The sequence below is a fragment of the Peromyscus eremicus genome, unplaced genomic scaffold (genome assembly GCF_949786415.1).
Source record: "Peromyscus eremicus unplaced genomic scaffold, PerEre_H2_v1 PerEre#2#unplaced_110, whole genome shotgun sequence".
In the NCBI taxonomy this organism is placed as follows: Eukaryota; Metazoa; Chordata; class Mammalia; order Rodentia; family Cricetidae; genus Peromyscus; species Peromyscus eremicus.
Genome location: NW_026734349.1, coordinates 620,861 through 635,394, shown reverse-complemented (window position 1 = coordinate 635,394; position 14,534 = coordinate 620,861). Strand labels below are relative to the sequence as shown.

The following is a 14,534-nucleotide window of genomic DNA, read 5'->3' as shown; positions in this document are numbered from 1 at the left end:
TGTGCAGAAGGTGAGGGTGTGGTGTGTAGATGGGGGTAACAGACTTTAACTGGTTCCTCCATTGTAACCTCTATGCACTGCACTTCCCTGACACACTCGGCTGTGTGCCAGCCCCTGAAGGCCCTGCCTGAGGGTATGGTGGGGTGCAGGGAGAGAGGGCAGGTGGTGGAGGGTGTCATGGAGGGGGCCAAGTGGGGAGTGTGTGGATGTGGGGGCAGGCTCACTTGAGAGTCTGAGCCACACCCTAAGGAAGTCCTCCACAAACCACATCTGGACTATAGGGGAGGAGCCAAAGAAACATAATAATGGGGTTGGGGTTCAGGGGCAGAGCATCGCCCCCTAGCTGCCAAACCAGGGTATTCTAACAGCTGCATCCCTACCCTAGCCCAGCCTTCACCCCAGACACACAGACTCACACACAGACACAGACACACACACAGACACAGACACACACACACACACACACACACACACACACACACACACACACACAGCAGCTTTCAGAGGTCCAGTGGCTGTCTACATGACTCCACCCACCAGGGTGACCAGTACAGCTTCCAGCATGGCCTTGGGTCTGCTGACCCAAGCTTCCAGGTCAAGGTGGCCCGGCAAGAGGGGCCTCCAAGGCTGTACCCGGTTCTTCTAAGGCAGTGGGATGGAAGGTGTTACACCAAGAGAGACGACCACCCAACTCAATGGGACCCTAGACCCAGCTCGGGCTTCCCACCTTGCAGAAGGACTCTCCAGGATGGACACAAGGCAAAAGGGCAGGCAGCTGTGTATGCTTGTAAGGGATGCAGAGTCAGCGGCCTTAGTCCCGTGTCCCAAATCCGATGGTCTAATACTAAGATGGGAGAAGAAGGACTTCCTTCCAAAACCTTGGCCTTGGTAGTGATGAGCGTTCAGATGGATGCTGCCCCACATCATGCGAAGCAGGGACCATAAGGCCCGGGACATCCACAACCTTGCCTCAACAGGCAGGGCGTCCAGGTCCCTGAGGTGAAGACAAGAACACATCAAAAGAAGAAACATTGCACCCACCTGCCCTCTTGCCCTACCAAACCCTGGGCCCAGGCCCCCACCTTAACCTGTAGCTAGAGAATTTCTCTCCAGCTCCCGCCACCAAGTCCCGCCAGTCCCAGAGCCCACTTATAAAATAAACACACATAGCCGGGCGGTGGTGGCGCACGCCTTTAATCCCAGCACTCGGGAGGCAGAGCCAGGCGGATCTCTGTGAGTTCGAGGCCAGCCTGGTCTCCAAAGCGAGTTCCAGGAAAGGCGCAAAGCTACACAGAGAAACCCTGTCTCGAAAAACCAAAAAAAAAAAAATAAATAAATAAAAAAATAAAATAAAATAAAATAAACACACAGACTCTTACATTATTTAAACTGCTTGGCCATTAGCTCAGGCCTGTCACTGTCTAGCTCTTACTCTTATATTTAGCCCATTTCTATTAATCTTTACTTTGCCACATGGCTCATGGCTTACTGGTACCTTACATCTTCCTTGTCCTGATGGCGGCTGGCAGTGTCTCTCTCTCAGCCTTCCACCTCCCAGAATTCTTTTCCTTGTCCCGCCTATACTTCCTGCCTAGCCAATGGCCAATCAGTGATTTATTTACTGACCAATCAGCAACACACTTGACATACAGACCATCCCACAGCACTTCCCCTTTTCTTTTCTTAAAAAGGAAGGTTTTAACTTTAACATAGTAAAATTACATATAACAAAACAATTATCAAGCAAGAATTACAGATACAATATTAAAGAAGAGATCCTATCTATCTTATATTTGTGAGTTTAAGGTTTTATATCTAACTTATCTTTTATTATAACTAAGGAAAATTGTAAGTATCTAGTCTTTAACCACATCAAAGACCTCAGAAGGATATAACACTGCCTGAGAAATGGGAGAAGGATGCAAGCAACTTTTGGGAGTCTTGTAGGGTAGACAGAGACAGCTGAGCTTAGACAGTCATCCAAAGTTGTCTTGTAAAATTGGGGCATCTGTCTTCAGCCCACAGGCCTAGAGTCTTTTATTCATTTTTCTCTGTGTCCTGTAGAATGTCTGGCAGTTTTCTCTGCAAAGCAGGAACCTGAAGGACCATTTTGTCAAGCAAAGTTCAGTGGTCACCTTTGTATGGGTCCTGCATGTCCAGTTGATCAGGCAGTCCAGGCAAGAACAGTTTCTTGCCCAAATGGCTATTTTTGTCAAGGTGAAGATAAACTCCGTATGCAGTGTCTTCGATGCCCATCCTCCTCTCTGAAGTAAATCGGTGCTGTCAGGAGCAGACATGTCTCACTGTCCAGAAAGTCTAAATTTTTAAAACATTTTAAATGCCATATTCTGTAGGTCTTTGAAGTGTTTGAAGACTACCTATCTATCTGAAATATAACTATGTATACCTAAAAGACTTAATTAACATGGCTACAAATATGATTATCATAGATGACTAATTATTAATCTATTTTTTAATTATCCATTATAATTTTAAATGAGTTACATAAACATAATACCTCAAACAAGAATAGAAATATATATACAGTATAACAAAATTAAGTTTAAACTTGTATCAATAAACTAAAATCTATAGCAATGTAAAACATTTTAAACAAGTTGTTACTCTTTAAAAGTAGGTTCATTAATCTACCCTTTCATCCTATCATATCTAAACTATCCCCTTTTTTGTTTTAGAAAGAGATTGTATTTATAATCAACCTGATTTAAATAAAAATATTGTTTTTTCTCTGTCCCACACCAGAGGGCTCTTCTGATTTGGGACACAAGAATCTCTTAACCATTTTTTTTTTTTGAGCAATATGTCTGGGTTTAGAGGGGGAGTGAGCCAATTCCATCTCTAAAGCCAGCTTGGTATATTTGGGAATTTGGGCGTAGCTTCTCTTACTACTTCCTGCTGGAGGGGGGCGCTGTATCTTCTGGAGACAGAAAGAAAATTTTAGGATCATGGAGTAGTCCGTGAGGCTGTATCGTCTGAGCCAGTTGACTTGAAACCATTCTGGATGTTGAGTCATCTGGGCCATGGTGTCATTGGAGACCTTTCAGGGGGTCTTGGCTGGTCAAACCTGATGTATCTTAATCTGGAACAAATCCATAGTCTCTGGCTTTCTGTGGAAACAAAAGCAGAGACTCTTTTCCAAAGCAACATATCCTTATATCCAAATTTTGAAGTCAAGGTACCTTTAAAATATACGTTTTGGCATAACTCAACAGCTTTTACAATCAAATGTTTTTCTGCAGTTACGAATATCAAAGAGAACATAATCCAGATTCTTTGTGTGGTAGCCATCTTTACGTGGCTTATTTTTTTATACTACCTTTACTGTCTCTTTAAAGACTTTATTTTTTAAAACTATGTATTTGTTTCTATAACTCTATATATCACTTTTTTTGTCTCTTTCAAGCCTATGTATCTTTTACATACATTGTAAACTATTACATCTGAATCTGTCTTATTGTGAATCTCTTGCCTTAAACTGCAGCAGCTGTGGCTGCTGGCTCCGCCCACCTCAGCTTCCCAACATGGCTACGTTTACCGCCAGCTCTGAGAGCTATTGTGGGTCTATGCTTTTATCCAAGCAGCGTATAGCCCAGAAACTTCTTTTTTTTTTTTTTTGTTTTGTACTAGCAAAGGCTAAATCCACCACATAGCTTAATGTGTTACTTGCAGAGGCCTCATTCCTACCATACTGCAGGTCGAGAGTGCACACTAGGAACCCGCCAGTAGCTCAAACCGGCAGCTGTCGCTCATTTGAGAGAGACAATTAGGAAGCTGTTTTTAGTTCCGTTTTAGAATCTTTTTTCTAAGTTTTTATGTGGAAACTCTTGCCACCACGTTGGACGCCATTTGTAGCTAGAGAATTTCTCTCCAGCTCCCGCCACCAAGTCCCGCCAGTCCCAGAGCCCACTTATAAAATAAACACACAGACTCTTATATTATTTAAACTGCTTGGCCATTAGCTCAGGCCTGTCACTGTCTAGCTCTTACTCTTATATTTAGCCCATTTCTATTAATCTTTACTTTGCCACATGGCTCATGGCTTACTGGTACCTTACATCTTCCTTGTCCTGATGGCGGCTGGCAGTGTCTCTCTCTCAGCCTTCCACCTCCCAGAATTCTTTTCCTTGTCCCGCCTATACTTCCTGCCTAGCCAATGGCCAATCAGTGATTTATTTACTGACCAATCAGCAACACACTTGACATACAGACCATCCCACAGCATTAACCGTCTCCTAGGCAGCACCAGGCAACCATTCTGACCTACTTCCACCTCTGTCACAATCTCTCTCCTCTGCACAGCCCTCCACCTCCCACCCCTAACCTCCCACCTCCCGACCCTACCCTACACCAAATACCAGGCACCACTCAGGAAACTTCTCTTTCCGTTCTCTAACTTCCCCAAGACCCTGTCAGGCATGGAACTCTCTGTATCCTCTGTGGACACCCACCTACCTGTGGCAGGGCCTAGGAACACACAGGACTCGGCTCTCTCAAGAGATTCCAAGTGGACCGAGGACAGGTAACATAGAATCTGAGGGACAAGAAGCAATTCTCACTCTTAACACCAGGATGCCTACAGCACACACCCACCTTGTGTGTCCTTATGGATTTCCCTAAACATTCCAGATGTCCTCACACAAATTTCTCTCCACGGGCCCAGACCCATGGAACAGAAAAAAGTGTCCACAGACAGAGTGGATATGCCCACCAGCCTGCATGAAAAAAAAAAAAAAAAAACACCAACAAACTAGAGAACACCCAACACCCCACAGGCAGATTCTCATTTGCTCTCTCCTTACTTTCTCTCTCTCTCATTTATCTATCCTCCTCTACCTCCACCTCCACCTCTATCTCTGTCTTTCTCTGTCCCTCACTCCTATGTACAGTCCCATCCCTGGTATCCAGGTTAGCTAGGCCATGTTCAGTAGGGAAATGCTTTTCACTCCTCAACAGGAAGCCTTCCTTCAATGAGCACTGAAAGTCTCCAGAGGCTCTCCTCCACACTGCTGACATCTTCCATGATGAAGCCTAGAAGAAAATCACTCTCCCTGCCACCTGGAGACAAGCCTACCTATGCTCTTCCAAATCTCCCTCTCTACAAAGCTTCCTGGAGACTTTTGCTGTGGCTAAAAAGGGAGCTTCCTGGTGATGGGGGTGGGTGTAGAGGACCTGACTTCATGGACCTGCCTGTCAGGCCACTTTAAAGGACGGTACTGCCACCTTCCCAATGGTTCCTACACAATGCTCTTACCAACCACGCTCTGGCATGCCCCTGAGCCCTAATCCACACAGACGAAGCACCACTCCAAACCTTGTACTCACCTGAGCTGGATCTGAAGGATGGAGCCCTAAAAGGCTTCCCTACATGCAAACCTGTCCTTCCTCTACATCCCAGAGCTGACGACCATAACTCGTACATACTGTGCCTCTCAGGCACTGCTATGACTTCTCACAGTACTGGGCCACAATAATCCCAGGTATACACACACACACACACACACACACACACACACACACACACGCACACGCACACGCACACATACACAAAAGCGCTCCTGCATGCTTAGCAGTTGTAGGACTCCAGATAGTGCCCTCTGTTAATTTCAGAGCCTTCTCTAAGTATTCTTCCTGCTGAGATGATGTCTGGACATGAGAATGCAGGACAAGGGGCTTTTGGACCTTTGATGGTGGGAGTTCTTTCTGGGTTTAATGCAAATGAAGCTAGGCAGAAAAAGACAGGACTATGTGTGTCCTGAATGACACAGAGGAGGCTTGTCAGGGGAAGCACGGGCGGTGAAACCTGGCCACTATGGTACCTAAGTCCTGCCTGGCCTCTTTGTGAGCACCCCTGAGTCCAAACCCTGTTCTGGATGCTTCTACTGGAATTCATCTTGAGCCACCACACTGCCATAGTGGGTACAAACAATCAGGTTGGATAGGATGATGATTGGGGAGTTGAGGGTTCCAGATCCCTTACAGGGATCTGGGGATGTGGCTCTGGAGCTGGAACCTTTTCTAACAGGTCCCAGTGCCTAAATTCAACCTGTAGCACAACTCAAGAGAAAATCCAGTTGTAAAAGAAACAAAAGGCAAGCCAGAGGGAAGTCCAGGCAGCCAGAGAGGAGAGGGGATGGCAGGAGGAGATAAATGGATGACAGACATTTGGCCAAGGTGGCTAGCAACCAGGCCTGAGACCCTGAGCACCTCCCAGAGATGCAGGGCAGAGTTTGTGTGGTCTCCAGAAGTGAGCTGTGGATCCTGCTAGGGAGGCTCAGACAAAAGCTAGGGGGTCCCGGGGTGGCCTTGAGCACCACCTTAAGGGCAGGCGGGCTTGCAAGGAGGCAGGAAAAGTTCCACACAGCCACCCTCATGCAGCTCAGGCTGCACAATCCCCTGCAGAGAGGTCCTTCCCTGCTCCCAGACATGGCAGCCACAGGACCTGGGAGGCTGTGCTTCCATGAACCCCAAGCCAGCCACGTGTCGCCCGCCCGGAGCCACTCATCTGGACCCTGCTTCCTCCTCCAGCTCTCCTGGGTCATGGAGTGGGCCAGAGAACCGCTTTGGTCCTGGGGGACCCAGGCGGGAGCCCTTCCCTAGGCAGCACGCCTCCATTTCCAGGGTAGCACAGGGACCTGCTGGCGGAATTGGCAAACTGAATCCGCGGGATGGCAGCAGGGCACCTAGAATGCCAAGGGCCAAGGGCGAAGGGTGCTCTCTCTCCGCCCTTCACAAAGCAAAAAAAAAAAAAAAAAAAAAAAAAAAAAGCCAAAGCTCCAAGATGGAGGACAAGCATCTAGGCTAGGACTGGACAGACATGCCACTCTAGGGCTGCTGCTAGGGATTCAGTGGTGTGCAGAAGGTGAGGGTGTGGTGTGTAGATGGGGTAACAGACTTTAACTGGTTCCTCCATTGTAACCTCCATGCACTGCACTGCCCTGACACACTCGGCTTTGTGCCAGCCCCTGAAGGCCCTGCCTGAGGGTATGGTGGGGTGCAGGGAGAGAGGGCAGGTGGTGGAGGGTGTCATGGAGGGGGCCAAGTGGGGAGTGTGTGGATGTGGGGGCAGGCTCACTTGAGAGTCTGAGCCACACCCTAAGGAAGTCCTCCACAAACCACATCTGGACTATAGGGGAGGAGCCAAACAAACATAATAATGGGGTTGGGGTTCAGGGGCAGAGCATCGCCCCCTAGCTGCCAAACCAGGGTATTCTAACAGCTGCATCCCTGCCCTAGCCCAGCCTTCACCCCAGACACACAGACACACACAGACACACACACACACACACACACACACACACACACACACACACACACACAGCAGCTTTCAGAGATCCAGTGGCTGTCTACATGACTCCACCCACCAGGGTGACCAGTACAGCTTCCAGCATGGCCTTGGGTCTGCTGACCCAAGTTTCCAGGTCAAGGTGGCCCGGCAAGAGGGGCCTTCAAGGCTGTACCCGGTTCTTCTAAGGCAGTGGGATCAAGGTGTTACACCAAGGGAGACGACCACCCAACTCAATGGGACCCTACACCCAGCTCCGGCTTCCCACCTTACAGAAGGCCGCTCCAGGATGGACACAAGGCAAAAGGGCAGGCAGCTGTGTATGCTTGTAAGGGATGCAGAGTCAGCGGCCTTAGGCCCGTGTCCCAAATCCGATGGTCTACTACTAAGATGGGAGAAGAAGGACTTCCTTCCAAAACCTTGGCCTTGGTAGTGATGAGCGTTCAGATGGATGCTGCCCCACATCATGCGAAGCAGGGACCATAAGGCCCGGGACATCCACAACCTTGCCTCAACAGGCAGGGCGTCCAGGTCCCTGAGGTGAAGACAAGAACACATCAAAAGAAGAAACATTGCACCCACCTGCCCTCTTGCCCTACCAAACCCTGGGCCCAGGCCCCCACCTTAACCATCTCCTAGGCAGCACCAGGCAACCATTCTGACCTACGTCCACCTCTGTCACAATCTCTCTCCTCTGCACAGCCCTCCACCTCCCACCCCTAACCTCCCACCTCCCGACCCTACCCTACACCAACTACCAGGCACCACTCAGGAAACTTCTCTTTACGTTCTCTAACTTCCCCAAGACCCTGTCAGGCATGGAACTCTCTGTATCCTCTGTGGACACCCACCTACCTGTGGCAGGGCCTAGGAACACACAGGACTCGGCTCTCTCAAGAGATTCCAAGTGGACCGAGGACAGGTAACACAGAATCTGAGGGACAAGAAGCAATTCTCACACTTAACACCAGGATGCCTACAGCACACACCCACCCTGTGTGTCCTTATGGATTTCCCTAAACATTCCAGGTGTCCTCACACAAATTTCTCTCCACGGGCCCAGACCCGTGGAACAGAAAAAAGTGTCCACAGACACAGTGGGTCTGCCCACCAGCCTGCATGAAAAAAAAAAAAAAACACCAACAAACTAGAGAACACCCAACACCCCACAGGCAGATTCTCATTTGCTCTCGCCTTACTTTTTCTCTCTCTCATTTATCTATCCTCCTCTACCTCCACCTCCACCTCTATCTCTGTCTTTCTCTGTCCCTCGCTCCTATGTACAGTCCCATCCCTGGGATCCAGGTTAGCTAGGCCATGTTCCGTAGGGAAATGCTTTTCACTCTTCAACAGGAGGCCTTCCTTCAATGAGCACTGAAAGTCTCCAGAGGCTCTCCTCCACACTGCTGACATCTTCCATGATGAAGCCTAGAAGAAAATCACTCTCCCTGCCACCTGGAGACAAGCCTGTCTATGCTCTTCCAAATCTCCCTCTCTACAAAGCTTCCTGGAGACCTTTGCTGTGGCTAAAAAGGGAGCTTCCTGGTGATGGGGGTGGGTGTGGAGGACCTGACTTCATGGACCTGCCTGTCAGGCCACTTTAAAGGACGGTACTGCCACCTTCCCAATGGTTCCTACACAATGCTCTTACCAACCACGCTCTGGCATGCCCCTGAGCCCTAATCCACACACACGAAGCACCACTTCAAACCTTGTACTCACCTGAGCTGGATCTGAAGGATGGAGCCCTAAAAGGCTTCCCTACATGCAAACCTGTCCTTCCTCTACATCTCAGAGCTGACGACCATAACTCGTACATACTGTGCCTCTCAGGCACTGCTATGACTTCTCACAGTACTGGGCCACAATAATCCCAGGTATACACACACACACACACACACACACACACACACACACACGCACATGCACACATGCACAAAAGCGCTCCTGCATGCTTAGCAGATGTAGGACTCCAGATAGTGCCCTCTGTTAATTTCAGAGCCTTCTCTAAGTATTCTTCCTGCTGAGATGATGTCTGGACATGAGAATGCAGGACAAGGGGCTTTTGGACCTTTGATGGTGGGAGTTCTTCCTGGGTTTAATGCAAATGAAGCTAGGCAGGAGAAGACAGGACTATGTGTGTCCTGAATGACACAGAGGAGGCTTGTCAGGGGAAGCACGGGCTGTGAATCCTGGCCACTATGGTACCTAAGTCCTGCCTGGCCTCTTTGTGAGCACCCCTGAGTCCAAACCCTGTTCTGGATGCTTCTACTGGAATTCACCTTGAGCCACCACACTTCCATACTGCGTAGGAACAATCAGGTTGGATAGGATGATGATTGGGGAGTTGAGGGTTCCAGATCCCTTACAGGGATCTGGGGATGTGGCTCTGGAGCTGGAACCTTTTCTAACAGGTCCCAGTGCCTAAATTCAACCTGTAGCACAACTCAAGAGAAAATCCAGTTGTAAAAGAAACAAAAGGCAAGCCAGAGAGAAGTCCAGGCAGCCAGAGAGGAGAGGGGATGGCAGGAGGAGATAAATGGATGACAGATATTTGGCCAAGGTGGCTAGCAACCAGGCCTGAGACCCTGAGCACCTCCCAGAGATGCAGGGCAGAGTTTGTGTGGTCTACGGAAGTGAGCTGTGGATACTGCTAGGGAGGCTCAGACAAAAGCTAGGGGATCCCGGGGTGGCCTTGTGCACCACCTTAAGGGCAGGCGGGCTGGCAAGGAGGCAGGAAAAGTTCCACACAGCCACCCCCACGCAGCCCAGGCTGCACAATCCCCTGCGGAGAGGTCCTCTCCTGCTCCCAGACATGGCGACCACAGGACCCCGGAGGCTGTGCTTCCGTGAACCCCAAGCCAGCCACGTGTCGCCCGCCCGGAGCCGGTCATCTGGACCCTGCTTCCTCCTCCAGCTATTTTGGGTCATGGACTGGGCCAGAGAACCGCTTTGTTCCTGGGGGACCCAGGCGGGAGCACTTCCCTAGGTGGCACGCCTCCATTTCCAGGGTAGCACAGGGACCTGCTGGCGGAATTGGAAAACTGAATCCGCGGGATGGCAGCAGGGCACCTAGAATGCCAAGGGCCAAGGGCGAAGGGTGCTCTCTCTCCGACCTTCACAAAGCAAAAAAAAAAAAAAAAAAAAAAAAAAAAGCCAAAGCTCCAAGATGGAGGACAACCATCTAGGCTAGGACTGGACAGACATGCCACTCTAGGGCTGCTGCAAGGGATTCAGTGGTGTGCAGAAGGTGAGGGTGTGGAGTGTAGATGGGGGTAACAGACTTTAACTGGTTCCTCCATTGTAACCTCCATGCACTGCACTTCCCTGACACACTCGGCTTTGTGCCAGCCCCTGAAGGCCCTGCCTGAGGGTATGGTGGGGTGCAGGGAGAGAGGGCAGGTGGTGGAGGGTGTCATGGAGGGGGCCAAGTGGGGAGTGTGTGGATGTGGGGGCAGGCTCACTTCAGAGTCTGAGCCACACCCTAAGGAAGTCCTCCACAAACCACATCTGGACTATAGGGGAGGAGCCAAAGAAACATAATAATGGGGTTGGGGTTCAGGGGCAGAGCATCGCCCCCTAGCTGCCAAACCAGGGTATTCTAACAGCTGCATCCCTGCCGTAGCCCAGCCTTCACCCCAGACACACACAGACACACAGACACACAGACACAGACACACACACACACACACACACACACACACACACACAGCAGCTTTCAGAGATCCAGTGGCTGTCTACATGACTCCACCCACCAGGGTGACCAGTACAGCTTCCAGCATGGCCTTGGGTCTGCTGACCCAAGTTTCCAGGTCAAGGTGGCCCGGCAAGAGGGGCCTTCAAGGCTGTACCCGGTTCTTCTAAGGCAGTGGGATCAAGGTGTTACACCAAGGGAGACGACCACCCAACTCAATGGGACCCTAGACCCAGCTCGGGCTTCCCACCTTGCAGAAGGCTGCTCCAGGATGGACACAAGGCAAAAGGGCAGGCAGCTGTGTATGCTTGTAAGGGATGCAGAGTCAGCGGCCTTAGGCCCGTGTCCCAAATCCGATGGTCTACTACTAAGATGGGAGAAGAAGGACTTCCTTCCAAAACCTTGGCCTTGGTAGTGATGAGCGTTCAGATGGATGCTGCCCCACATCATGCGAAGCAGGGACCATAAGGCCCGGGACATCCACAACCTTGCCTCAACGGGCAGGGCGTCCAGGTCCCTGAGGTGAAGACAAGAACACATCAAAAGAAGAAACATTGCACCCACCTGCCCTCTTGACCTACCAAACCCTGGGCCCAGGCCCCCACCTTAACCGTCTCCTAGGCAGCACCAGGCAACCATTCTGACCTAAGTCCACCTCTGTCACAATCTCTCTCCTCTGCACAGCCCTCCACCTCCCACCCCTAACCTCCCACCTCCCGACCCTACCCTACACCAACTACCAGGCACCACTCAGGAAACTTCTCTTTCCGTTCTTTAACTTCCCCAAGACCCTGTCAGGCATGGAACTCTCTGTATCCTCTGTGGACACCCACCTACCTGTGGCAGGGCCTAGGAACACACAGGACTCGGCTCTCTCAAGAGATTCCAAGTGGACCGAGGACAGGTAACACAGAATCTGAGGGACAAGAAGCAATTCTCACTCTTAACACCAGGATGCCTACAGCACACACCCACCCTGTGTGTCCTTATGGATTTCCCTAAACATTCCAGGTGTCCTCACACAAATTTCTCTCCACGGGCCCAGACCCGTGGAACAGAAAAAAGTGTCCACAGACACAGTGGGTCTGCCCACCAGCCTGCATGAAAAAAAAAAAAAAAAACACCAACAAACTAGAGAACACCCAACACCCCACAGGCAGATTCTCACTTGCTCTCGCCTTACTTTTTCTCTCTCTCATTTATCTATCCTCCTCTACCTCCACCTCCACCTCTATCTCTGTCTTTCTCTGTCCCTCGCTCCTATGTACATTCCCATCCCTGGGATCCAGGTTAGCTAGGCCATGTTCCGTAGGGAAATGCTTTTCACTCCTCAACAGGAGGCCTTCCTTCAATGAGCACTGAAAGTCTCCAGAGGCTCTCCTCCACACTGCTGACATCTTCCATGATGAAGCCTAGAAGAAAATCACTCTCCCTGCCACCTGGAGACAAGCCTGTCTATGCTCTTCCAAATCTCCCTCTCTACAAAGCTTCCTGGAGACCTTTGCTGTGGCTAAAAAGGGAGCTTCCTGGTGATGGGGGTGGGTGTAGAGGACCTGACTTCATGGACCTGCCTGTCAGGCCACTTTAAAGGACGGTACTGCCACCTTCCCAATGGTTCCTACACAATGCTCTTACCAACCACGCTCTGGCATGCCCCTGAGCCCTAATCCACACACACGAAGCACCACTTCAAACCTTGTACTCACCTGAGCTGGATCTGAAGGATGGAGCCCTAAAAGGCTTCCCTACATGCAAACCTGTCCTTCCTCTACATCTCAGATCTTACGACCATAACTCGTACATACTGTGCCTCTCAGGCACTGCTATGACTTCTCACAGTACTGGGCCACAATAATCCCAGGTATACACACACACACACACACACACACACACACACACACACACACACACGCACATGCACACATGCACAAAAGCGCTCCTGCATGCTTAGCAGATGTAGGACTCCAGATAGTGCCCTCTGTTAATTTCAGAGCCTTCTCTAAGTATTCTTCCTGCTGAGATGATGTCTGGACATGAGAATGCAGGACAAGGGGCTTTTGGACCTTTGATGGTGGGAGTTCTTCCTGGGTTTAATGTAAATGAAGCTAGGCAGGAGAAGACAGGACTATGTGTGTCCTGAATGACAGAAAGGAGGCTTGTCAGGGAAACACGGGCTGTGAAACCTGGCCACTATGGTACCTAAGTCCTGCCTGGCCTCTTTGTGAGCACCCCTGAGTCCAAACCCTGTTCTGGATGCTTCTACTGGAATTCACCTTGAGCCACCACACTGCCATACTGGGTAGGAACAATCAGGTTGGATAGGATGATGATTGGGGGGTTGAGGGTTCCAGATCCCTTACAGGGATCTGGGGATGTGGCTCTGGAGCTGGAACCTTTTCTAACAGGTCCCAGTGCCTCAATTCAACCTGTAGCACAACTCAAGAGAAAATCCAGTTGTAAAAGAAACAAAAGGCAAGCCAGAGAGAAGTCCAGGCAGCCAGAGAGGAGAGGGGATGGCAGGAGGAGATAAATGGATGACAGATATTTGGCCAAGGTGGCTAGCAACCAGGCCTGAGACCCTGAGCACCTCCCAGAGATGCAGGGCAGAGTTTGTGTGGTCTCCAGAAGTGAGCTATGGATCCTGCTAGGGAGGCTCAGACAAAAGCTAGGGGATCCCGGGGTGGCCTTGTGCACCACCTTAAGGGCAGGCGGGCTGGCAAGGAGGCAGGAAAAGTTCCACACAGCCACCCCCATGCAGCCCAGGCTGCACTATCCCCTGCAGAGAGGTCCTCTCCTGCTCCCAGACATGGCGACCACAGGATCCGGGAGGCTGTGCTTCCGTGAACCCCAAGCCAGCCACATGTCGCCCGCCCAGAGCCAGTCATCTGGACCCTGCTTCCTCCTCCAGCTCTTTTGGGTCATGGAGCGGGCCAGAGAACCGCTTTGGTCCTGGGGGACCCAGGCGGGAGCCCTTCCCTAGGTGGCACGCCTCCATTTCCAGAGTAGCACAGGGACCTGCTGGCGGAATTGGAAAACTGAATCCGCGGGATGGCAGCAGGGCACCGAGAATGCCAAGGGCCAAGGGCGAAGGGTGCTCTCTCTCCGACCTTCACAAAGCAAAAAAAAAAAAAAAAAAAGCCAAAGCTCCAAGATGGAGGACAAGCATCTAGGCTAGGACTGGAGACATGCCACTCTAGGGCTGCTGCTAGGGATTCAGTGGTGTGCAGAAGGTGAGGGTGTGGTGTGTAGATGGGGGTAACAGACTTTAACTGGTTCCTCCATTGTAACCTCCATGCACTGCACTTCCCTGACACACCCGGCTTTGTGCCAGCCCCTGAAGGCCCTGCCTGAGGGTATGGTGGGGTGCAGGGAGAGAGGGCAGGTGGTGGAGGGTGTCATGGAGGGGGCCAAGTGGGGAGTGTGTGGATGTGGGGGCAGGCTCACTTCAGAGTCTGAGCCACACCCTAAGGAAGTCCTCCACAAACCACATCTGGACTATAGGGGAGGAGCCAAACAAACATAATAATGGGGTTGGGG

General features: G+C 50.8%; 1 long non-coding RNA gene across 1 annotated transcript; it reads right to left on the bottom strand.

The window, feature by feature from the left end:
- Positions 1–518: 518 nt before the first annotated feature.
- LOC131901554 (uncharacterized) lies at positions 519–8,237 on the bottom strand. Its single transcript, XR_009376776.1, has 5 exons — positions 8,159–8,237; positions 7,572–7,838; positions 4,474–4,552; positions 728–994; positions 519–642 (listed from the first exon to the last, which is right to left on the bottom strand). It is a non-coding gene; the product is annotated as an uncharacterized LOC131901554 (long non-coding RNA).
- Positions 8,238–14,534: the final 6,297 nt, after the last annotated feature.